General features: G+C 47.0%; 1 long non-coding RNA gene across 1 annotated transcript; it reads right to left on the bottom strand.

The window, feature by feature from the left end:
* Positions 1-10992: 10992 nt before the first annotated feature.
* Positions 10993-25576, bottom strand: LOC141117508 (uncharacterized). Its single transcript, XR_012237167.1, has 3 exons — positions 25332-25576; positions 23232-23322; positions 10993-11469 (listed from the first exon to the last, which is right to left on the bottom strand). It is a non-coding gene; the product is annotated as an uncharacterized lncRNA (long non-coding RNA).
* Positions 25577-26505: the final 929 nt, after the last annotated feature.

Genomic DNA, 26505 nt, shown 5'->3' with positions numbered 1-26505 from the left:
TTAATATAGGGTTCCCTGATAGGGCCTGGGGTGGGGCCATGCTTAGAGGAGAGGTTATAAAACCCTGTCAGGTGAGAGGCAGCTGGTCTTTAGAGATGAACACATGGAGACAGGTAAGCTGACAGAGAAAACTCTATTGCATAACCATGACAGTACCCCCCCTCTTATGAGGCCTCCCCTCCCCCGCCTGGGCCCTGGCTTAAAGGCAAACTCCAGATGAAACCTCTTCAACAGACGAGGCGCAAAGATCTCAGATGCAGTGATCCAAGGTAAGCTGAAAGAGAAGCGTCGGTTAGCCTCCGTGTGTACTTGCTGTGTGACACCTTGTTTTGGGTCACCAAATTCCTTTATGATCCCGGGCTGGGGTAACAGTCATCTGCTGATTGCGGTCCCCTGTAATTAAGGGACCAATATCATCTGGTAAGCGGCAGTGTTTGCTGTGGTGGAGGCACTTCTACTTTGGTCACTTTTCCTTGGGGTGTTTTCATTCTCATCACTTTTGAAGAAATTATCACTGATCATCAATTTATGGACTCTTATTTAATAACCTTGTTTTGGGTCACCAATGTATAAATTTTTTTGGACTTTAGTCACTTTTTGTTCATACATGTCATTACTTATATTTATGCGTACTAGAAGTTGGATTTTCTGGGACCGAACTGTACATGCGTCGGGCAGGAAACCGACGCATGTGTACTGAGGGGTATTTTTTTTTCTGAGGCCGTACTGGATTGCAATTCAAAAATATGGGAATATAAAAACAGCAATCCCGATGTAAGAGGGTCAGGAATGGTGCAGGAAGAGAACACAGACCACCCAGTGCATTATAAGAACACATTGATTTCAGTAACAGCACAGAGCACAGTGTATGGCCAGCGACCCAAAAATATGGTAATATGGGAATAACAGACATTTACGCTACGGAACGTTATGGGTTGGTTTACCGGGGATATAGATGCAGGTGTCAAGATTTTCAGTCGATGATTTTCTTTTCAATAAAAGCAATCCGAGTGCCTGCTTAGTCACAGGATCTCTTTTTAGAAGCAGTGAGAGGGGTCTTTCTCTAAGGCAGTGGTCTCCAAACTGCGGCCCTTTCCTTGCCTTTATCTGGCCCTCCGGGCACTATTCCTCCCATTGGACACTAATAGTGGGGCACTATACCTCCCATTGTACACCAATAATGGGGCACTATTCCTCCCATTGGACACCAATAATGGGGCACTATTCCTCCCATTGGACACCAATAATGGGGCACTATTCCTCCCATTGGACACCAATAATGGGGCACTATACCTCCCATTGGACACCAATAATGGGGCACTATTCCTGCCACTGGTGTATGTTTTGAAATGCTGTAAGTCATTTTATAATTTATTATGTTATATGAAAACATTCTGTACCAGTGTAAACTCTTTTACTAAAGTATTTGGACACATATGTTTAGTTTTGTTCTTGGCTTTTCATGGAAGTTGATGTTAATGTGACAATCCTGCAACCCCCAGGAATTGTTTAGGGGGTTATTGTTTGTATATGCAGGAAGGGAGGGGGGAGGGGAAGGGGGGTATTTGGGAACCACACAGCTGCCAATCAATGCACTTAAAACACCCAGCAGACCTGCACTCCCCCTCCAAGAAGTTTTGCAGCCGAGGTGGGGGGGAAGCAGGACACATTACTCACCAGGCAGATCAGTCACCTGGTAGGAGCCCGAGGAGGACACAACAAATAGAGCTAAGTAGGAGGGGGCGGGTTCACTTCGGGGATGGGAAATCCCACAGACTGCTGAAACGTCATTAGTTGTTAAAGGCACGGCGGCCCCGCTCCTTAACCGATGACTGCCTGCATTCCTTTATATACATTTCACCTGTCAGCGGGGAAATCCCGCTGACAGATGAAAGAACTAAACCTGAAGGTATCGGTGCATTTGTATGTGGGTAAATAGGGGGCGCTAATAATTAATAATGAAACAAATAAAATGTTATTATATGCTGGGTGACTACATATAAAAACTTCTCGCAAAGAAGCGCAGTAAAAGTGGAAAAAATTAGATGAAAATATGCAAAAAAATATAGATAGAAAACTGAATAAAAAAATGTGACACACAATAATAAGTAATAGTGATAAAGTCCCAGTGTTAGATTAGCTCAATAAATTGTGGAGCAAAAAGTAGAACAAAAAATGAAGCAAAAAAATCTTCCAGGATGGATTGATTCCTCAATGAAGACAGGTAGAGATTCCTTCACCAAGAGAAAAGTGTGCACTTTGCAGAAGTAAATAGATATCTGCTTGCCATATACAGAGGCGGCTCTAGGCTTTGTGAGGCCTTAGGCAAATATGAGACATGAGGCCCCACTCACATCCATAATGGGAAAAATAATTCAAGCGATTAAAATTAACTGTATAAATTGCATATATTAAGAGTTTTAAATTCTATGAACTATGAGTTCAACGTTTATAGAATTTTCTAAACCAATTCTTTAATGAAATATATATATTACATATATATTATATATTACACGCATATTTCTCCATTTACATGAAGGTCAGGTTAATATAACCCAGCCAGCACAGAGTTCCCCCATATATCAGAGTCTGCAGGATTCCCCCTTACAGTGCAAGGGAACTCTAATATAAAGGGGAATGCTGCAGATCATGATCTAAGGGGGAACCTGCAGACTTTGGTGTAAAGGGGAACTCTAATGTAAGGGAGGGGGAGGGCTCTGGTGACCAAAGATTACCTTTATATCAGAGTCCACTGCATTCCCCTTTACATCACAGAGTTCCAACTTGCATTTAAAATGGGAACTCTAATGTGGAGGGGGCTCTGGAGCACCTTCCGCAGATTGAGAGAGTCGCAGACATGATACAGTAGATGGTCAGAGACTGCAGACATGATACAAGAGATGATCAGAGACTGCAGACATGATACAAGAGATGGGCAGAGACTATGCTGACATACTACAGGAGATGATTAGAGACTGTAGACATAGTAAAAGAGATGATCAGAGACTGCAAACTTGATACAGGAGATGGTCAGAGAGTGCAGATGATACAAGAGATGGTCAGAGGCTGCAGACATGATACAAGAGATGGGCAGAGACTATGTTGACATACTACAGGAGATGATCAGAGACTGTAGACATAGTAAAAGAGATGATCAGAGACTGCAGACTTGATACAGGAGGTGGTCAGTGGCAGCTGGTGCTCACAATTCTTGGAGGGGGGAGGGGTGCAAACAAACTGAAAAATTCTAAAAAAAAAAAAACCATAAATTGCAGCCACTGTGCCCATCAAATGCAGCCACTGTGCCCATCAAGTGCAGCCACTGTGGCCATCAAGTGAAGCCATTGTGCCCATCAAGTGCAGCCACTGTGCCATCAAGTGCAGCCACTGTGCACATCAAATGCAGCCACTGTGCCCATCAAATGCAGCCACTGTGCCCTCAATAGCAGCCACTGCGCCCATCAAATGCAGCCGCTGTGCCATCAGTTGCAGCCACTGTTCCCATCAAATGCAGCCACTGTGCCATCAAGTGCAGCCCTTTTCCCATCAAATGCAGCCCTTTTCCCATCAAATGCAGCCATTGTGCCCATCAAATGCAGCCATTGTGCCCATCAAATGCAGCCACTGTGCCCATCAAATGCAGCCACTGCGCCCATCAAATGCAGCCACTTTGCCCATCAAATGCAGCCACTGTGCCCATCAAATACAGCCACATCTCTTGTGGGGTGCCTAGAGCCACCCCCTTTGTGGCAGACAGCATCTGTTTCATTGGGGGAGGATATTTGCTAGGGGGGCTTTGGGAGGGGAGAAGACATGTGCTGGGGGGGTGGATTTCATAAGCAAGCCCCCTTGTAGCACAAGTCCTAAAGTGCCCCCTAGCACACAGTGGCGTCACTAGGATGGGTGTCACCTGGTGCGGCAGAACGTGGTGTCACCCCCCGGCACTTAGCAGGTTAGTGCGTTGGTGCGGCTCTTCCCCCTTAACCTGCCACAATGGATGGAGCAGGGATGGGATTGAGGGGGAAGGGGAATAGAGTTGGAATGGGATCGGGGGAATGGATGGAGCCAGAATGGAATCAGGGGATGGATAGAGCTGGGATGGGATCAGGGTGGTAGATGGAGCAGGGATGGGATCGCGGGAATGGAGGTAGCCGGGATGGGATCGGGGGATAGAGGGAGCCGGGATGGAATCGGGGGATGGAGGGAGCTGGGATGGAATCGGGGGATGGAGGGAGCCGGGATGGAATCGGGGGATGGAGGGAGTCGGGATGGAATCGGGGGATGGAGGGCGCCGGGATGGAATCGGGGGGATGGAGGGAGCTGGGATGGGATCAGGGGGATGGATGAAGCTGGGATGGGATCGGGGGGAATGGATGGAGCCGGGATGGGAATGGGGTGGGGTGGATGGAGCCAGGATGGTATGGGGGAATGTATGGAGCTGGGATTGGATCGGGTGGATGGCTGGAGCCGGGATGGGATTGGGGTGGGGTGGATGGAGCCGGGATGGGATTGAAGGGAATGGATGAAGCCGGAATGGGATTGGGGTGGGGTTGGATGGATTCGGGGTTGGATGGAGCCGTGATGGTATGGGGGGTGGATGGAGCTAGGATGGGATCGGTGGATGGATGGAGCCGGGATGGGATTGGGGTGGATGGAGCCGGGTTGGGATCGGGGAAATGGATGGAACCGGGATGGGATTGGGGTGGGGTGGATAGAGCCGGGGTGGGATGGGGGGTGGATGGAGCCGGGTTGGTATGGGGGATGGATGGAGCTGGGTTGGTATGGGGGGATGAATAGAGCTGGGATGAGATTGGGGTGAAGTGGATGGAGCCGGGATGGGATGGGGGTGGATGGAGCTGGGATGGTATTGGGGATGGATGGAGCTGGGATTGGATCTGGGGGATGGATGGATATCCTCTCCCCCAAATCACTCCAAGTGAACTCCTTGCTTGTCCCCCCTCCCTCACTCACCCACTAATTCATGCCCCCTCCCCTCCTCTGTCAAACTGACTTTTAGATTACACAGATCTCAGACCAGTGCGCTCGCCTCTCGGTACAGGTGGTGTGCCTCCTTCCCTCCTCCTCCTTTGACCTCTGTGCACAGGAAAACATTACAGCACAGGAGGAGGAGGGGCGGGTTCAGTTCACACTGCTCCGCAGTGCACTCACTGTACTGTGTGTGTGTGTCAGGCAGCTGGGGAGAGATGCCGGGCCAGCTGCAATGCACAGTGGAGTGGAGCTCATGGCGTGCAGGACGAACGAAGACACCCCGCACAAGCCGCGGGCATTGCGTTACTCTAATTCGAGAATGGATCATATTGCAGCACGGTCCCGGCGAATCATCGAGGCTGCGGTATGAGCAAATTAGGCGGCTGCGAGGCCCCTCTGGGGGCGAGGCCTAAGGCGACCGCCTAATTTGCCTAATTAGAGAGCCGCCTCTGACCATATACCAATGACTCCTTTAATTAAAAAGAGAATCATTAGCGCTTGTGCAGGGTTGTGCCTGCTTACATTGGACGGCTGGAGGCTGGATGGTAATAGGCAAAAAACTTCTCTGTCCCCGGTATTCAGACATGGGATATGTGAAAGACAATAAGATCTTCCATAGTGTAAAACCGTTTATTAAAATAGTAGAAAAGCAAATTAAAAGCCAAATGGCCGCTTACATTAGTAGGTGCCTACCCGGCACTGGGGCTGCTCGCTTGTCTGGGTATGAATTAGTATGAGAATCCCGTTGCACCGCCTCGAGGATCGGCGTGCGTTCCACCCGGCGTGTGTGGCAACCAGAGAAACCGAATGTAGGAGGAGATCACGTGACCACGTACCGCTCCGACTTACGTTTCGTATGACCGTCTTCAGGGAAGTGTACGTTGGTCACTAGGATACGGAAATATATAGTAAAAAAGGGGCGGATATGAAGGCGTGGTATAGAAGTGCCGCTCGTAACGATAACGTTTTTATCTTGAAACTAGCAATGGTAGTAAAGCACTAGATAATGCTCCCCCTAGTGGATCATATCCAAAAATAATTAAAAAAACAAAACCACTAAAAAAATACTTGAGGAATTTGAAAATAAACCTTGGTAAGCGTGCAGCCACAGTCTCCGTTTACATTCTTGAGTTGTTAAAAATTATACCATTAGGTTTTGATTACAATGGGATAATCTCATAAATTACCATAGGGTTGTAATAAAAAACACAAAAAATGTTAAAAAGACTTATGTTAAGCTGTGAGGAGTACTAGACAACAGATATACATGTATGTGTTGTAAGGAAAGTTGATGAGACTGTCTTAGGGCCATGGGTACAGGGTAGTTGTATCCAGATCAAACAAAATTGTGGGAATAAGGAATAAGTAACATTTGTGAGTAGTACAAGTTGTTAATCATTTTTCAGAAAACAGTTTAGATCTATGTCGATGTTCATTCCATGGGGTTGCATGGTATGTAATTTGTAAAGCCAGTATGTTTCATTTTGGGATATAGATCTTTTCATTTGAGTACCCCTCCAGTGTTTAGATATTTTATCAATGCCGTAGAACATTTTGGGTCACTATTATGGAAGAGTTTAAAGTGTCTGGAGATGCTGTGGTTAGGGTAACCATTTTTTATATTTGTAAGGTGCTCGTTAATTCTAATTTTTAATTGTCGTGTAGTCCTGCCCACGTATTGTAGGGAACATGGGCATTCCAGAACATATGTAACATGGTCAGAATCGCATATAATGAGGGGTTTGATTGTGAATTCTTGTTTTATCACCAAAGATTTAAACTGAGATATTTTCTTGGTTGTACCTGGCTTCCTGGTTATATTGCAAGCTTTGCACCTAGTGCAATAGTGGAAGCCAGATCCATCCAGAAAGGTGGATGGTTTTCTCGGAGGGTCTGGTACATTGTGGGCAACACGGTTTCTGAGGCCCTTCTATAGATGAACTTGGGTTTATTGGGCAGGGAAGACTGGAGATCTTTATCTTTGAGCAGGATGGGCCAGAATTTTTTAAAAATAGTTTCCACTTCTTTACCACTTCTAACCAAATGTCATCAAAACAGGAGAGCGTCAGATTTAGGTTGGTGATCCTCTGGGAGATGATGCAAAAGCGTCAGAATAGGCCACGCCGTGGCCTATTCTGACGCTTTTGCATCATCTCCCAGAGGATCACCAACCTAAATCTGACGCTCTCCTGTTTTGATGACATTTGGTTGCCTATTATAAACTGCTTAAATGTGAGTACCATTCTGTCATCTGCGTTCAATAAAGAGTGTTTTATGGTTTTACGCTATGGAATCTCCTCTTTCTTCTCTTATGCCTAAAACGTCACCGTGACCCAGAAACAGCCTGTGGATTGCCGCACAGTGGCATACACTGTGACTGCGCATTACCCCCGCAGGGGTTAAAGAAGCTGCCTAAAACGTCACCGTGACCCAGAAACTGCCTGTGGATTGCCGCACAGTGGCATACACTGTGACTGCGCATTACCCCCGCAGGGGTTAAAGAAGCTGGTGAGTGTCCGCATGATCACAAGACACGAGCACCTGGTCACCAAGATTTATACAAATACCTGCCTTGTTTTACAAAGATGTCAAGTTTTTCACTTAAATTGCACTGAGCACTAGTCACAATTTAACCTATGTAATTATTCAGCAATGTTATGTTTGTCAATCACTATATGGGGTTTTTATGCGGATGGAATAGCTTTGGCTAAAGTCATTTTTTGATTTCATCCCCTGTTCCCCTTCCCCCTCCCCCAATTCAAAGGGGGCCAACCTAGCCGTTAAATTTGCTATATGCGATTTTGTTTATAATTTACATGCGCTTTTACATGTGGGATTTGGCTACACACGATTTACAAAGTATTTTTTAAACTAGGACCACGTTACACCTACACACTCCAAAGGGGGTCACTTTGCTGTTTTATGTTTGGTTTTATTCTCGTTGAATTTTTTATTTGCAATTTTGGTTTATACTTTATATGCGACTTTACATATGGGATTTGACTACACACGATTTACCAAGTATTTCTATGAATTAGGACTGCGCCACACCCACACACTAACCCTTCACCATATTTTTTATTCAGTTTTCTATCAATTTTTTTTGTATATTTTCATCTAATTTTTTCCACTTTTACTGCGCTTCTTTGTGAGAAGTTTTTATATGTAGTCACCCAGCATATAATAACATTTTATTTGTTCATTATTAATTATTAGCGCCCCCTATTTACCCACATACATTTTGATCACTATTTGTTCAAACTGGGGAGCAGCTTGTCAATTTATTTAAATTATTTCCCACTTTATCTGGCGCAGAGTTTTTCTCTCCTCTTATCGGTGCATTTGCTCGAGTACTGATACTCGTGCAAATGCTTAGTATCAGCACCGATACCGGTATTGGTGCAACCCTAAGGGGAGTGTCAGAGGTTCACTCCAAGTGTAGAGCTTTATGGACACCACCACTCGGTTTTATCCATTTCAGGGCTGGTTTTGCCCACATTTATTTAAAAGAAAGTTAAAAAAAAAAACACAGAAGATTCAGTATTTCAGTCCTGCTACCAAAGGAAACGATTTTCAGCCCTCCTGGCTTGTAAACACAGTTCTCCAGCTCAGGCCTTACACTCCGTGCGTACAGCAAGTAGCCTTGTGCTACACTGGCTCCCACCTCTCACTCCTAGGTGAAGCCCTACTGACTCCCATGCCCAGACAACCTGTCTGCAGGGTGGAGTCGTCTCCAACTGAGAGCCTTGGTCTGGTGATTACTTAAAGCCCAGAACACAGCTGACTCATTAGTGAACTGGCTGTTTATTAGACCTGGATCCTGGCAAGGTACCGCCCTGCTGCAGGAACCACAGGTAAGAAGCAGATCAATGGATTCTGTTTCTTGGACCTGCTTCCTGTGGCTCAAAGGTGACCACTGCCGTTCCCCCAATTTGGGATTTAAAGCAGAGTTCCACCCAAAAGTGGAACTTCCGCTTTAAGACCTCCTCCCCAGCTCTTGATGGTGAAACTGAGCTTTTGGGGAGGAGTGGTGCCTCGATTTTGACAGGAACATGCAGCCACTTCCGTTCGCCTTAAGCGATCGGAAGTGGAAGTTATCCTTCCCCTTCCCAAAGTGTTCTGGGACACAAGACAAGGCATGCGCAGTGGGCACCCGGTTGTGAACCTGCAAGCTGTCACAGCCGAGTGCCCATAGTAGTGATGCCGGCACCGCCGAGAGAGGAAGAAAACTGCTGGGGTGAGTGCATCGCTGGATCGTGGGACAGGTAAGTGCATGTTTTTTAAAAGTCAGCAGCTACACTTTTTGTAGCTGCTGCCTTTTAATAAACACACAAATGCCTGGAACTCCGCTTTAAGGACAACTACACACTATGTGATAAAAAGGTGCCCATCTCAGTCTGATATCTGCTGCCGATAGGGGAGACGGTAGGGTTGATGTGATGCAAACGCTGGGGGTATAGTTAATCCTAAATAGAAAGTTCAACTGGATAAATTGGTCTTTAGCAGAGAAGATCAGTTTGGTTTATTGTGAGTACAAGAGGCTTCATTGTCATTAAACAGTGAACTCCCCCCCCCCCCGTCCCTCAGGTGACTTCACAAGGCACTCAGGAGGTCACTGTGGACCATCTGGCATGGCAATCTGAGACTCCAACTCCATCCTAAATCCTGGGCCGTCTGTGACTCCTGCTCCTCCTCCTGACCATCCGCAAACATGCCGACTGTAAGCTATCGATAAGATAGAACGAGTCCAGAGACCGGTAACAAAAATGGTGAAAGGTTTGGGGGATAAAACATATTGACAGCAAATTCAGGAACTTAAAGAGGGAGTCCAGCAAAAAAAAAAAATTAAAAGTCAGCAGCTACAAATACTGCAGCTGCTGACTTTTAAAATAAGGACACTCACCTGTCCCAGTTTCCAGCGATGTTGGCACCCGAGACCGAATCGTTCCTCGGGTGCTGCCGCCGCCATTCTCTCTAAGGGAATCAGGAAGTGAAGCGCTGCGGCTTCACTTCCCGGTTCCCTACTGCGCATGCGCGAGTCGCTTCCTAACTGGTCCCCGCTGTCTCTGGGACCCGTGTGTGTCCCAGCAGACAACGCGGTGGGGACGGGAAGAGGCATAGACTCCCGTGGGAGTCTATGCCGGAAGTGGGTGCAAATACCTGTCTTAGACAGGTATCTGCACCCCTCCCCCCTGAAAGGTGCCAAATGTGACACCGGAGGACGGAAGGGTTCCGAAAAGCGGAGGATCAATTTTTGTGTGAACCTCCGCTTTAATATGAACAGTCTGGAGGAAAGGAGAGACCTGACTGAGGCCAGATTCACATATGTGCGGCTGCGGGTCATTTCCTGTTCACCGATTTAGGTGCAAATTTTTGCTTGAATTTGACCTGAACTTGACCAAAATACGCACAGGACCCTTTTGCAATCCACCCCCCGGCCGCCACAGACCTGTGTGAACTGGTCACACTCGTAAGGCATGCGAATTGGATGAGGGAAACCAACACATATGTGAAGCTGGCCTTAAACTATTAAATACATCAGTGATTCTCAACCCTGTCCTCAAGTACCCCCAACAGGCCATGTTTTGGGAATTTATCTTAGATAAAATAGCTGTCCAAAATACCAAGCCGTTGACTCTGATTTAAAGCACCTGTGCAAGATAAAGGAAAACCTGCAAACATGGCCTGTTGGGGGTACTTGAGGACAGGGTTGAGAACCGCTGAAATACATCGAGGGGGTGAACAAGGTTCAAAAGGGCAGTTTTTTTCAATATAAAACCAAAATCAAGAACATGGGAACATGACCTTAAACTATCTGGATGAAAGTTCAGAACTAATCTTAGAAACTATTATTTTACTGAAAGGGTAGTTGACGCTTGGAAAAAAACTACCAGCAGAGGTAGTGAGACCGTCAACAGTAAAAGGCTTCAAACATGCTAGGGACAAACCTAGATCTATACTCAGACAATAAACTTAACCAAAAAAAAAAAAAAAGATGGACTACTTGGTCTTTTTCTGCTTCAATCGTTTTTATTAGTTTTGCAAAAGACAGTAATACAATTAAGTAAACATTTTTAGATTACTGAGGCTATCAAGAATGGTAAAGGCCTGTCATCACTATAAGTATATAATACAATCCGTGATGATCACCCCCCTTACCTTTCTTAAGATCACCCTACAAACTCTGACAGCCTCTTCCATCCGCACCTGTACCCAACAACCTGCAATGTATGATTTTCCATCCATTCCCATCATAAGGGGCACACTACAATATATGCACCCCACCACCATACTGATGACCCTGTAACGTGACCCACCATTTCCCAAAACTAGACAGCTCAGAATCTATGTACTTGTGTAAGATGTAGTAGATCTTCTGTTTTTAATGTCAAATGTTGCCCATTCAGGTAATCATGCCAACTAGCTTCAGAGGGGATGGTCTCATGTCTCATATGGCACAGCAATCCTTCCATGAGGGTCCTGGAAGAAATCCAAAAACATAAGAAAGCAGTTAGTGCCACACCAATGTTTTGTAGAGTCCAGAAAGAATTACAGCATTATAGAGAATTACATCAAGCGTACAAGAACAAGAGAAGTGGTACTGTGCTGATTCCATACATGCAGAATAAGAACAGATACTGAGAATTATACCCAGCACAAGGGACAAGAGAAGTGGTACTGTGCAGTTTACATACAGACAGAAAAAGAATGATAGGCACTGATTAGGTGGCACCAATATGCAGCACTGATGAGTAAGGATGAGCTCAGGAATGTTCACAAACAGCACATGCAGAGCCTTCCAGGAAGTCGGCACTGCGGAGTACTAATCACAAGCAGTGAGACATTGTCCCGATGTGCGGCTGCAGAGACCGGGAAATGCTTGTGATTAGCACTCCCCAGTGCCGTCTTCCTGGCGGGCTCTGCACGTGCTGTTTGCGAACACGCCTGAGCTCATCCTTATGATGAGCACCGATAGGTGGCTCTGATTGGTGTCACTGATGAACACTGCTGGGGCTACACTGATAATCAGTGCCCTGAGGATATGTACAGGTCTCCCCTGCGAGGAGATGCTGATCGGCTCTCCTCTCCTCACACTCTGTCAGTATGAGGCGATAAGAGCTGATACGACAACACTTCCGTATTTACATGTGATCGGCTGTGATAGGACACAGCCAATCACATGTTTAAAGAGCCACATCATTGGCTCTTTACAGAGATTGGGGTTGTGTCATGTCCCACTCCCCCCCCCCCAAGCCCAGGCTTCTTTTTTCCTCCATCTGGCACAACTTCCTTCTGGGACTTGTAGTACCACCAAATCTCCCAGTTTAAAGTCTCCAGATGGGGACTACATCCCCCACAAATCCCTGCAGTTCCCAGCAGCTCCCTGGGTGGGATTTCCCTTCCCAGGATATTCTGCATCCAATCCTTGTCCTCCTGCTGTCTTAATGTTAGGTGGGACCGCAATCCAGCAACCACGGAGTCCCCTTTCTCCTCTTCTCTAGCCCAGCAGCTCTGGCAGGGAGAAGTAGAGAGTCTGCAGAGTAAGCTGTGTGTGACGACCCATCATGCAGAGGGACAAAGCAGCACCACTGCTCAGGCTGCAAAAGCACTTATGTATTCAAAAAACACTACATGGATTTAACCACTTCAAGACCAGGCCTTTTTCGTGACACTCGTTGCTTACAAGTTAAAATCAGTATTTTTTGCTAGAAAATAACTTGGAACCCCCAAACATATATTTTATATATATATATTAGAGACCCTAGAGAATAAAATGGTGGTTGTTGCAATATTTTATGTCGCACTGTATTTGTGCAGCGGTCTTTCAAACGCAATTTTGGGGGAAAAAATACATTTCAATGAATTTAAAAAAAAAAAATTAAAAACAGTAATGTTAGCCCAATTTTTGAAAGATGATGTTACGCCAATTAAATAGATTCCGAACATGTTATGCCTTGAAATTGCGCACAATCGTGGAATGACGACAAACTACGGTACTTAGTACTTAAATTGGGGGGGGGGGGGGGTAACGTCCGCTCCCGCTGCTTGTAATAACAATCGACAATCGATGCAGCTCCTTAGCTGCATCGATTGTTATCACAAGAAAGTTGACTGCGGTGGCTCTAAAAAAACAGTACCGGGGTGAGGCATCACTCTGGTACAACCACTTGTAGCAGAATGACGTACGTAAGTATGTGATTTTGTGGCAAGTGATTAAAATGCAACTACTATAAGTACTTCAATTTGGCTTACTATCAGCCTTGCAGCTTGCTGGTCACAGACTGGAGAAATGTGTCCAAATGCATGACAACATTTATGACAACGTTCAACAGGTGGGGTGAGGAAAAGAGGGGGGAGGTGGGATGAGAAAGAGAAGAGGGGGGGTGAGAAGAGGTGAGGAAGAAAGGGGGGAGGGGGAGGAAGAGAGGGGGTGCCTGGGGGGGGTCTAAGGAAGAGAAGAATAGAAAGGGTGTCTGTGGGGGGGTCGGAGGAGTAGAGAGGGAAGGTGTGGGGTAAGTTGTGTCCCCTCCCTCCTTTGTACTTGCGCACACACTGTGAAACATCTTCCTCCCACCAGTCATGTGACAAGGGGATAGATACTGAGGGAGAACGGCTGCACAGCGGCGCTCTCTATTGCCACCTGCAGGCTGGAGGGAGGAGCAACCCGAATCCCCTCTTCAGCTTTCTGTCCGTACTCCTCTCCTGTCTCTGTACGTCAGGGCTGAGCGGCCTCACAGCCAGCGCGCGCCCCGTGGGGGGAAGGTTTGGTTTGGACTTGCGCTTCCTCTGATTGGCGGAGGGGGCGGGTGGATGACGTCATAGCAAGTACACGACGGCTTAGCGGCGCCATTTTACATTAGACTGTAACCTGCCAGGGAGAGGGCGTGTCTTCTCATGGCTCTTTTGACAGAACCGGTGTTCTGCCGAGAACTGTCCTCCTATCATATAGTGTCCACCCCGTACTGCGCAGCGCCTGCGCAGTACGGAGGAGAAGGAGATGTCGAAAATGCCCGAAGTTGATCAGCTGACCATCAGCTGTACACGGCGCTCGGGCACTTGTTAGTGATGGCTTTGCAAGAGGGCCCCTCGCGGGCTCGCTCGCCACGCTTCGGGCACGGCCTCGCTGCGCTCGGCAACTATTTATTCTTACTCTATGTCCACTTGGATAGCAGGGAATGAACCTGGACACAGAGTAAGAATAAAAGCGCAGGCGCCGTGTACAGCTGACGATCAGCTGTTGAACTTCGGAGACTTTCGGCGTCTCGTTTGTCCTCCGTACTGCGCCTGCGCAGTACAGGGCGGACACTTTTGGATAGGGGACTGTATTCGACAAGACACCGGCACAGTGCCCTACAGTGGATTAGTCAGACTACACCCACAGCCTTTTCATCATACATCTGTTGGAGAGATAGTAATTGTCATTAGCAGTGATGTCACCTTACCAGTGAGGCGGGTCCAGTGTGGGGATGTGTGGGGGGGACAATAGAGAGCTGGACCCGGTGTTGTAAAAAAAAAAACCTCGACCCATGCAGAAGCTCGATCACATCACTTACGGTGTGGCTACGTCACAAAATAGCTGATCGCAGGCCTCCACTGCGCATGCGCAGCCATTTGTGCCCATCATATGCAGCCATTTGTGCCCATCAAATGCAGCCACCTGTGCCCCATCCTACGCAGCCATTTGTGTCCCATCATATGCAGCCACTTGTGCCCCATCATACGCAGCATCTTGTGCCCATCATATGCAGCCATTTGTGCCCATCAAATTTGTGCCCGTCAAATGTAGCCATTTGTGCCTGTCAAATGCAGCCACTTGTGCCCATCATATGCAGCCACTGTGCCCATCATATGCAGCCACTTGTGCCCAATCATATGCAGCCATTTGTGCCTGTCAAATGCAGCCACTTGTGCCCGTCATATGCAGCCACTGTGCCCCATCATATGCAGCCACTTGTGCCCAATCATATGCAGCCATTTGTGCCCGTCAAATGCAGCCACTTGTGCCCATCATATGCAGCCACTGTGCCCATCATATGCAGCCACTTGTGCCCCATCATATGCAGCCACTTGTGCCCAATCATATGCAGCCATTTGTGCCTGTCAAATGCAGCCACTGTGCCCATCATATGCAGCCACTTGTGCCCAATCATATGCAGCCATTTGTGCCCGTCAAATGCAGCCACTTGTGCCCATCATATGCAGCCACTGTGCCCATCATATGCAGCCACTTGTGCCCCATCATATGCAGCCACTTGTGCCCAATCATATGCAGCCATTTGTGCCCGTCAAATGCAGCCACTTGTGCCCATCATACGCAGCCACTGTGCCCATCATATGCAGCCACTTGTGCCCCATCATATGCAGCCACTGTGCCCATCATATGCAGCCATTTGTGCCCATCAAATTTGTGCCCATCAAATGCAGCCATTTGTGCCTGTCAAATGCAGCCACTTGTGCCCATCATATGCAACCATTTGTGCCCATCATATGAAGCCATGCCCATCAAATTTGTGCCTGTCAAATGCAGCCACTTGTGCCCATCATATGCAAACATTTATGCCCATCAAAAGCAGCCAGCGTCCCCCGGCTCGGCTGTCACTTCACTAACCCCGTCACGTGTGCGGCCACTCTGGTGGCACTTACTGAGTGATGGGGCTTCCTCCTCCTCTTCTGTAGCATCCAATAGGATCACCTAATGCTTTAGCCAATCGGGAGACAGGTCTCACTGACCTGCCTGCTGATTGGCAGGGAGGAACATTAGTGTGAAAATAGCGAAAATTCATTTGCTATGCCACACAACAGGGTGGGATCGGGACGCAGTGCTCTGCGCTCCAAGCCCACCCTATTTTGAAGCCTATTGGAGCCTCTGGCTCTAATCACGTGCTTCAAAATACACACCCCCACGCCTATCCCCGCCATAGTAATTCATGTGTCCGGCGTCCTGAAAGGGCCCTGGCATATGAATAGGGAGGGCGGCAGGGGTGACAGGGGCACCCACTATGCACGGGCCACCACTGGTCTTTGATCTCTGTCAAGTGCTGGGGGCTGGATCGCCTCTGCTGCTTTTCCTCCAATCAGGGGCCAAAGAAGCTGAGTGCGAGTTTACTTGTACTTAAACAGAAGAAACAGACAGCACAAAACCTAATTACTAAAACTCAGCAGCTTGACACTATACAAAACCTAAAAAGACATACACAAAATATAGCAGTGCAGCACTCAATACAGGTCAGATGTATACACATAAAATGTACATATTAAACGTACATGAATAAAACGCATGAGGCAAAGTCCCAAAAAGTATATCTTAGTCCGAGGAGATCAAAAGCTGCCCACTTGCAGAAGGGGGATCCCTCAGTTGGCAAGGATAGGATAAGATTGTATTCGTTGTATCACCACCAATGTGAACCTCCACCAAGGTGTCCTTTTATGAAAGTGCGGTAAAATACCACTTTTCAGTTCTCAGGCATTCTCAGAGGAGATCGCTCTCCTCTGAGTGCCTGTTTATGAAAGTGTGTAGATCGCTTCTCATGTTGAGTTGAGGAGCGATCTACAAACGCCGAGAACTCCTGAGAATGGCTCCTCTCACTGTAATCTCGTGTGATGTAGTGGGATTACAGTATGAGGAACCATAAAATACAAAGTGTAACACAAATCAGCACACATTATTCCCCAACATATTAATAAAATAATAAAGTTAAATTCCCCCTACACAATATACATTAACCTAATTATAAAAAAAACATTGTTTTTATCAATATTTAAAGATCATACATGTCCCTATTTAAATGTGAATGGTGTATAGTAAATGAATGTAATGCACATATGTAATGCAGCTATACACCATTCATATAAATGCAAAATACATTTATAATCATTAAAAAAATTATTTTAATAAAGTATACAAGTATAAATATTTATTAATAAATTAAAATATATTTCATAATTGATAAACATAAAAATTGATAAACTGGTGCAATGCGAGAACACTGCGAATCCACTGCGGGTTCCCGCATCGCACCGACTCGCATGTCAGTTCACACTGCCATATGCGAATCGCTGGGGAGTGTCAATACATTGTTAAGGACACCCCCAGTTCAGCTTGCATATCGCACTGCGAACTGACAGTCCGGACATGCGATCCGATTCTGGTCCGAACAGAAAAAAGGGTCCTGTGCGTGTTTGCACTGAATGCAGTGCGATATCAGCCATACTACCTGTACAGCTGATATCGCAACGCACAGACATCGCATGTAATGTGAATGGCAGTGTGCTGCGAATTACATGCGATGCCTGTGCGATGTCCGGCATCGCACAAGTGTGAACTGGGCCTAAAAGTCAACACCCCCAAATCAGTTCGCATATCGCAGTGTGATCTGCAAACTCGGACAGTAATAGAATCGCATGGGTGTGAACACCCATGCGATCCGATTCTGCTGTGGACCAAAAAAAAGGTCCTTAAGAGTTTGGTCCGAGTGCAATGCAAATTTAGCAATACTATCTGTATGCACAGAGATCGGATGTGATTTTGCACTGCAGTGCGGTGCGAATCACATCCGATCTTGGACACCGCAGCAGTGGGAACTGGCCCTAAATCATATTGCATTTGCACCAAAATGGTACAGGACCTTTTATTTGGTCCGCACTGGAATCGGATCGCATGGGTGTGAACACCCATGTGATCCGATTCCTGCACCATTACATAGTTCGCACTGCGATCTGTGAAATGATCTGGGGGTATCATTAACTTTACATTGACACCCGCAGTGGTGCGCAGATGTCAATGTAGGTGCGATGTGAAAACCCACTTAGGAATCACGCTGGTTCACGCATCGCACAAGTGTGAACCCAGCCAGAGACATGAACATCTAAAAATAAAATATATACCTATATCTATATAAATACTGTATATAGCGCTATATAGCTATCTATATCTATATATATATATATATATATATATATGTAAAAATATATATAATAGATGTATCTATATATAGATATATCTATAGATAGATATAGTCTATACATATCAATAAATATCTATTTATCTATCTATATATATATATATATATATATATATATATATATATATATACACACACACACACACATATATATATATATATATATACACATACATACATACATATATATATATATATATATATATATATATATACATATATACACACTATAAATTTCACCAGTTTCAGGCTTCTCACTCTGATTCTCCACTTCTGAAATGGTGAATCAGAAAGTGAGAATTCTGTCACAGATCGCCAGTGAGGTGCTGAGATCGCACCTTCATAAACTGGCCGTTTCTGTGAAGTCAGTTACAAATTCTCACTGTGCTGAGATAATCAGCGGAGAACATGTTCTCCGCTGATTATCTCAGTTTCATAAACTGGTAATGAGCTGAGATCAGCGGTGAGACTCGGGATCGCTGCTGATCTCAGTTTCATAAAAGGACACCCAAGGGTCTAGAGGCTGCTCACCTTATTGAGTGGACCTTCTGCGTTAACAGCAAGGTCACTCACGCATTCCCTTCCACAGGGTAGATTATGGAGATAGGGGTCCACAGGCAGTATCCCAAATTCAGTCTCATCGGTTGATATATATCATGTTAGAAACAAAAATAACAGGACATAGTGCTCTCCATACGAAAAGGTATAAAATTTAATAAATAAGAGTTTACCTGTAGCCCTCACACTGGAGACTTGTACACCATCATCATAGCGTCCCAGGACGATGGGTACCGGGATTGCCGAGGGCAGAGCGCATGTGTGACCCGCTTTGTGGTCACTGGTGGCTTAGGGAGAAGGAGAGGGCCCCTGGGTGGACGTGGGAGGAGATTGCTTCTGGGTGGACGTGGAAGGAGAGGGCTCCTAGGTGGCCAGTGGAGAAGGAGAGAGCCCCTGTTTGGCCGGTGGAGAAGGAGAGAGCCCCTGGGCGGCTGGGGGAGAAGGATAGGGCCCCTGGGTGGCCGGTGGAGGAGAGAGCACCTGGGTGGCCATTTAGTCAACAAGAGGGTCATTTCTGACCTGCAGCCCACCCCTCTTTGCTGTGAGAATGACCCACCCTGCAGCTCGCTGGATCAAAAAAAAAGAAAAGGAGAATGAGTGTGGCTAGAGATGGGTTCAGAGGATGCCCAATCTCATCTCTATCCAGCACTATAAGGGAGCATATAAGCAAATGTAGCGTTCACCGTAGTACTGTGCCATGGGCTAAAGAAAGCTGGCTCAGGCTGAATAACCTCTTTAAAGTGATATTAAATTCTGGTGTAAAAAAAAACAAAAAAAAACACCCACCAACTTACATTAGCATTCGCTGTAGCAACATTTTGTTTAGGCAGGCCAATGGCATTAATGGCAGCGCTAGTCACACCCAAAGGAAGAAGGGTGCGATGCATCTTGCAGCTAGAGGTGCAAGGAGTTGTGGTCCCAGCACAAATGCAAACTGTGATGATGCCATTGAGCCCGCTACCGGCCATACAATAGGGAAAAGTAGGAAGAAAGCAATCAAAATGGTCAGGAGACTGAACGTTTAAAATAAAAAGGTTTTTAAAAAATATTTAAAAGTTAAAATTTCATGTACAGTGATTTGAGAAGGGGGTGGGGCCTTGGCTTAATTTCGGTTTGATGACTTTGCTTATGCTTTAATGACCCCCTTCCTTTTCCCCAGCTATATAAACACTCACCTTTCTTTCTCTACCACATTGTTCTGTTCTGCTGATGTGCTAATATTTGTCTTCGACACACGTTGCAGTGCGCTTTAAGGCCTGGTTCACACCTATGCATTTTTTAGTGCATTTTCAGTTTTACAGAAACACACTACAGTCCATTTAACATGGTTTCCTATGGGTCACGTTCACATCTCTACATTTTATGGAAAGGGCCAGGGACTTATTTCTGGTTTTTGGTTCTATAGACTTCAATGGACCAAAAATGTATATTGAAAATGCAAAATGCACCTGGAATATGCAAACTGCAACCTGCATAGGTGTGAATCGGGCCTTATAGCACGTGACTTCAAATGCCAAGCTTAAAGTAACACAAACTTAATCATGTACCAAGAACGCTGCCGCCATGATCTGCAAGAAGCTGGGGTGCATTCTACTGGACCAGAAACTAAGCAGAAGTTCTTTGTACAAGATAAAGTTAGTGTTAGTTGTGCTGGTTTTGTGGAGGCATTTGAAAATTTGAGCATGCATACAGGCATACCCCACTTTTAAGCACACAATGGGACCAGAGCATGTATGTAAAACAAAAATGTACTTAAAGTGAAGCAATACCTTTTTTCACTTCTGGGTTGTCAGGGCCTGTATTGGGGGTGTCAGGGGCTGTAGTGGGGGGGGTCAAGGAGTGTGTTTCCAAGTAGTGGGGAATCTGAACTATCCGTGCACAGATTACTCAGCTGCTGAACTATCCGGGCACGGATTACTCAGATGCAGCTTTTGCTTGAGAGACACTTTACATACACTCACGGATATGTCCTTACTCGCGAGTGTATGTAAAGTGAGTCTACTTAAAGCGGGGTATGCCTGTACTTGCAGATGTTCTTTTATAATTATAATGTTAAATGTTTGTGGTTTTATGCAGTGAGCCCTCATATTTTATTCTGCATACCCGTATTCCTGTTGTTGATAGTGAGCAGAGGTGGAAAACTGAAAGTGGTTATAAAAGTTCAGCTTTGTTATAAAAAAAAAAAATAAACCCATGTCATACTTACCTACTCTGTGCAATAGCTTTGCACAGAGCAGCCGTGATCCTCCTCTTCTCAAGTCCTCTGGTGGTGCTTCTGTCCCCTCTGAGGGCAGTCATGTGTGCTCGCTCCCGAGCTACCTGTGTGTGTCTTTGGGACACAGAGTGTAGCTCAGCCCCACCCACAGGCTGTGATTGACAACTAATGGCTCCCACTGCTGTATCTCAGCCAATGAGGAGACAAATTCAGGAGAACCTCCTCCTCCTTTCGGGTACCCCATCGGTGCTGCTGGCCCCTCCCCTCTGTCCAGTGCCACTTCCAATGGGGGCACTTGTGCGTGCTCACATCCGAGCCCTGCCGCTGCATCTATTGACAAAGACAGCGGGACTCGGCCATGCTCCCCACTCTCTCGTCACTGACTTTGATTGACAGCACTGGAAGCCAGTGGCTCCTGGGTGCCCCAGCAAAGCCAGCGAGACTCAGGGACTCAGGTCTTACCAGGAGAGGCCAGTCCATTAGGGGCGCTGCCCCCCTGCACAAGCCACATTATTAGAGCCTGAGACTCTAATTGGCTTAAAAAAGGTTGGGCTGGAGGCGCAGAGCATTGCGCCTCGAACCCACCCACTGTGACAATAGTGAATTAATATTTGCTATGGTATTCCGGCTTCTTCTCACGGCCAACCAGGACAGGAAGTTGATCAGGTTGGCCGGAAGGAAAAGCCGAGGAGGGGTGAGTGCAGGGTAAGACCATCACCTTGGAGGGGTGAGTGCGGGAGGGGGAGTGTCACCGTGGAGAGGCTGAGTTCGTTTACAAAGCCCCAACTTCGCCCCACCCTCCCCCCACGAGCTCTCAGCATGACAGATTGCTGCAGTTCAGTGCGGCCAGCAGCTGCAGGCAGCGGGAGGGATGCTTCTCTCACCAGGAATGGATTGGGGGTGCAGGGGCAGTACAGGGGGGTGATCTGACTGGCGGGGGGGGCAACACGTCTGGATCCCCCCCCCAAGCAGCACCTGAAGCTGGCGAGAGCAGCAGAGGAGGGATGCCGGATTATGATGGTAGCTGTAGGGGATTAGAGCGGGTGTGGAGGGGGGGTAATCAGCACTGGACTGGGGGTGAAGGGGATATGAAAGGAGGGGAGCAGTTTTAGGTGAAAGTTAGCAGAGGGAGGTGGAGAGGCTGGGAACAGGAAAGTGGCAGCATGGGTGGGGTGGTGGTCACATGAGGTTAATAACTCTGATCAGCAGATTGTAATCCACTAATCAGAGTTATAGAACTGTTCAGCAGAGTCTGCTGAACAATTCTGATATAAGTTTGAGATAATTGAAGTGACCACAAGCTAATAGGAGAGGAAGAAATGGTCTGTACCTGCAGGCACTTCTGTAGGTCTGTACAGCGTACGGACCTGGCAGTGAAAGGGTTAATGGACTCGGCAGCTGACATCGAGATTGATTTTGGAGCTACCATGAGGGGCTTGTATGGTTCAGGAGGGGGGGGCGTTTGCTCGTTTCACTCTTTCCTGGCCTGCCAGGCTGCATGCTCAGATTAGGGGTCTGATATGGATTTTGGGGGGGAACCCCATGCCATTTTTTATTTTCTCAGTTGGATCAAAAAATTAGATCCCATTCATTAAAGTCACATGGAAGTCGGATTAATGTTGGACCGAAGACTGTCTGAGACAGTCGCACGACTTTCATGTCGCACCAGTGTGAACCGGGCCTAAAGGTGCACAAATCAAAATTACTAACACATCCTTTATTATTTGCTAATTTGCCACCACCTTAGTATTACTCGAATTCCCGCTTCACACTGCTGCAATGCGGGAAACCCTGCGATTCCTGTGCAGGTTCCCGCATCATACACCGGTTTACATCGACACTCCCAGCGGTTCGCAGATGTCAATGTAAAGTTAATGAGACCCCCAAATGGGTTTGCAGATTGTAGTACGAACTGTAAAATAGTACCGGAATCAGATTGCATGGATGTAAACACCCACGTGATCCGATTCCAGTGCGGACAAAAAATAAGAAAAGGGCCCTGCACCATTCTGAGGCCTATGCGATGTGATTATAGCCATACAACTTGTATGGCTGAATTTGCATCGCACAGACGTCGCATGTGACATGCACAGCAATGTGATGTCTGCCATCACACTAGTGTGAACCCAGCCTAAAAGTTCAAAACTCCTTTTCACGTTTATGTTATTTATGCTTAGAACAGGTTAAGGCTATGTTTCCACTATTGCGTCCCCAAAGTCAAAAATGGAAGTCTGGAAAATCTGTGTATGATTAGGAGCTCATCCAGCTAAAACTACACCCAAGTTTCTAGATGCCCAAATCGGGTATGCTACCCGAAAGATTGTACAGTGTAGGGTCACTCCGTAATAATTAGGACAAACGAAAAATTACACCAGAGAGATATTGTATGAAAACCGAAATCCTATTTAGACAGGAGTATACATTTACACCCTCAGCGGTATACATAGGACATCAGATCAGCTCAGCATGGAAAGAGGCGCGGTCAGCAAGTGGTTACTATTACTTACATGGGTGCAAAAATGTCTGAATTGGGCATAAAGTAATTCCTATGGGAACTACGGCCAGAGAGAAGTCCTTAGAATTCAGTGTCTACCAAACCTGAAAATAAATGTCACAAGACAAGAAAATAAGACCAGACTTTGTGGACAGAAATGTTTATTGAAATAAAAACAAACAAAAACCCCCCCCCACAGAAATGTTCTTTGAATAACAAAACAATCCAAACACATAACAGGATAATAAGGCTACTTTCACACTGAGGTGTGCGGGCGCTGGCGGTACAGTGGCGCTAAATATAGCGCCTGCTTTACCATCGTTTTAGCGGTGCTAGCGGGGCGGTTTTAACCCCCCGCTAGCAGCCGAAAAAGGGTTAAAACCGCACGCAAAACGCTGCTGCAGCATCACGGGCGGGTTTGCAGTGCTGCCCCATTGTTTTCAATGGGAAGGGGCGCTTTAGGAGCGGTAAATACACCGCTCCTACAGCGCTCCAAAGATGCGGCTTGCAGGACTTTAGACCGCCCTGCATGCGCACCACTCCAGTGTGAAAGCCCTCGGGGCTTTCACATTGGAGTGCATTGAGCAACTTTTTCGGGGCGCATTGCAGGCGCCATTTTTAGCACTTTAGTGCCTGCAAAGCACCTCAGTGTGAAAGGAGCCTTACACTTTCAACATTTTGAAATGTTCCGACAGTGACAGACATCAGAGAGGCTACAGGATTATAGAACAAAAAGAATGTCAGTCTATAAATGTCTGCTGACAATTTTTAAATTATGAAAATAAAAAGGCCCCAGCTCTGACTCACATACTAGGTGCTCTCTGAAAACATATATAAATGCCAGTTTACACCGGGAATCGCACAGAATGCACCAGGGGCGTATCATGAAATCAGCGGGCCTGTGTACAAAAGTGGGCCCTATTGTAGAGCCAAAAAAATATGGCGCATGCTGCAGCAAGAAGTGGGCGTGCTTTAAATTGTGCATAAGTCATGGGTGTGGCTCGAGTCTGAGATTACCACCTTCTGCACTATGTAAGTAAGGTTAAATGGGGAATGTAAAGGGCAGAGTATATGGTAGTGGGTAGTATGTGCAGGAGAGGAGTGCATGGAGGTGGGTAGTATGTGCAGGTGTGGAGTGCATACATTACTGATATCTATACACTGAGTGCTATTCCCTATATGTAACACTGGTATCTATACACTGAGATAGGTAATAGCACTCAGTGTATAGAGATCGGTGTTATGTATAGGGTAGAACACGTAGTACATGAGCAGTCACTGTCACACTGAGCCTGTTCTAGAATGAAGCACACACTAATCTGCTGGTGATCACGGAGCTGCACACAAGGCAGACTGCTCCTCTGTACACTCTGCCACCTCCGGCTCTCTTCTTGGCACAGACTTGCTGTTCCCAACAGCGGAGATGTGGACTGTGGCCCTCCATGAACACAGAGGGGCACAGTAGGGGGTGTGTGTCCGTATGTAGAACCATTCAGGAGGAGAAGTAACAGGAAGGGTTGCCCTCATTCGCTGGTTCCATCATCCTTCTCATCCCAGCCAGCACAAGTCCTTCCTCCTCTCCCAGGGCCAATGCATCAACTGCCGACAGGAACCTCTCATGGGGCCCCTCACTGATCACTGAATGCACTTAGTGACATCTTTAATATTGATTGGACCCTGGAAAGTCATTTTATTGGGCCCCCTTTGCAATTTTGCCCCCACCACCATGCTATCTCCATTATTAAATGCCCCCCCCCCCATAATTAAACAGGACCCCCTCCTCCATACTGCCCCCATTATTAAACACGGGGTTAGTGTTGAGGGTGAAGAGGCAGGGAGGGGGGTTATTGTTTAGGTTGGAGAGGTGGGGTATAGTTTAGGGTGGAGGGGGGGTTATTGTTTAGGGTGGAGAGGGATGTTTAGGGTGGAGGGGGGGTATAGTTTAGGGGTGGAGAGGGATGTTTAGGAATCCCACAGCTGCCACTCACTGCCCTGCACTACAGCACCCAGCAGACCCGCCCCTCCCCCTCTAATAAGTTCTGCAGCAGCATTAGAAAGTTATCAGAGGTGGGGGGGGAGGGTAGCCTGGCTCAGTAAATGACACACTACTCACCCGGCACCGCCCACAGAGGAGCCCGAGGAGGGGAGGCACATCGGCGGGAGGACACAGGGGAGGGTCAGGTCCAGTAGAGGGGATACGAGACACAGCTGTAGTGCCGTCTTCCCTAGGAGAGGAGTGGATTAGGACATAGGAAGGAGATTCGGAGGCTCTGTATGTATTATAAAGCCCTGCTGCTGTCCTCACAGCCCTGAGCGGAGAATGTGGAGGGAGGAGACAGGGCCATCAAAGCTGTCAATAAAGAGTACACAGGCCACGCCTACTGACCAATAGCAGAGCCGCGATCTGATAGCTGGATTAAGGGGCGGAGCCTACTCTGGAGACAGTGGGAGAGACAGCCAATCAAGTGCGAGCGCGCGGCAGAAGGGCATTACTTTACTGCGTCACTCGGAGAGAGAATCAGTCTGCGATCGCCCAGCTAGAGGAGGAGGACCATTCGGCTGTTCTCCGTCACACCCACCTTAATGTCTTCCTACAGAATCACCGCTGGACTCTAAGAGGGCGGAGATTGTCACTAGGGTATTTAGAGAGGGGCGGGCATTAACTGAAGCCGAGTCGGACATTTTTACTACAGTATCGGAGGAAATCATGGGCGGATCTAGACCAGCTGCGCCACCCACCGATGTCACCAGTGTAGTGAAGAGCGGTAACCCCCCCAATCTAATCATTTATTTTTAATATCCACCATGGAAAAGGCCCTGTCATTATCTGTATTCTCTATTAAAGTGGTTGTGAACTGTTTTACCCATTTATACCTACAGGTAACCCTATAATAAGGATTACCTGTAGGTACTGTGACTATCTCCGGCTGGAGAATGTGGGGGAGGAGCCGGGGTGCCGAAGCTGTCAATCAGGAGTACGTAGGCCACGGCTACTGATTAATAGCAGAGCCGCAAGTTCAAAGCTGATAGCTAAAGAGAGGGGGCGGAGTCTTCTCTGGAGACTGTGAGAGACAGCCAATCAACTGCGAGCGCACGGCGGAAGGACATTACCTTACTGCGTCACTCGGGGGAGGATCAGTCTGCGATCGCCCAGCTAGAGGAGGAGTGAGATTCGGCTGTTCTCTGTCACGCCCACCTTCATTTCTTACTACAGAATCACTGCTGGACTCTAAGAGGGCGGAGATTGTCACTAGGGGGCGGGCATTAACTGAAGCCGAGTCGGACAT

The sequence above is a fragment of the Aquarana catesbeiana genome, linkage group LG13 (genome assembly GCF_042186555.1).
Source record: "Aquarana catesbeiana isolate 2022-GZ linkage group LG13, ASM4218655v1, whole genome shotgun sequence".
In the NCBI taxonomy this organism is placed as follows: Eukaryota; Metazoa; Chordata; class Amphibia; order Anura; family Ranidae; genus Aquarana; species Aquarana catesbeiana.
Note: the sequence above shows the minus strand (reverse complement) of the source record. Positions and strands in the feature narration are given on the sequence as shown.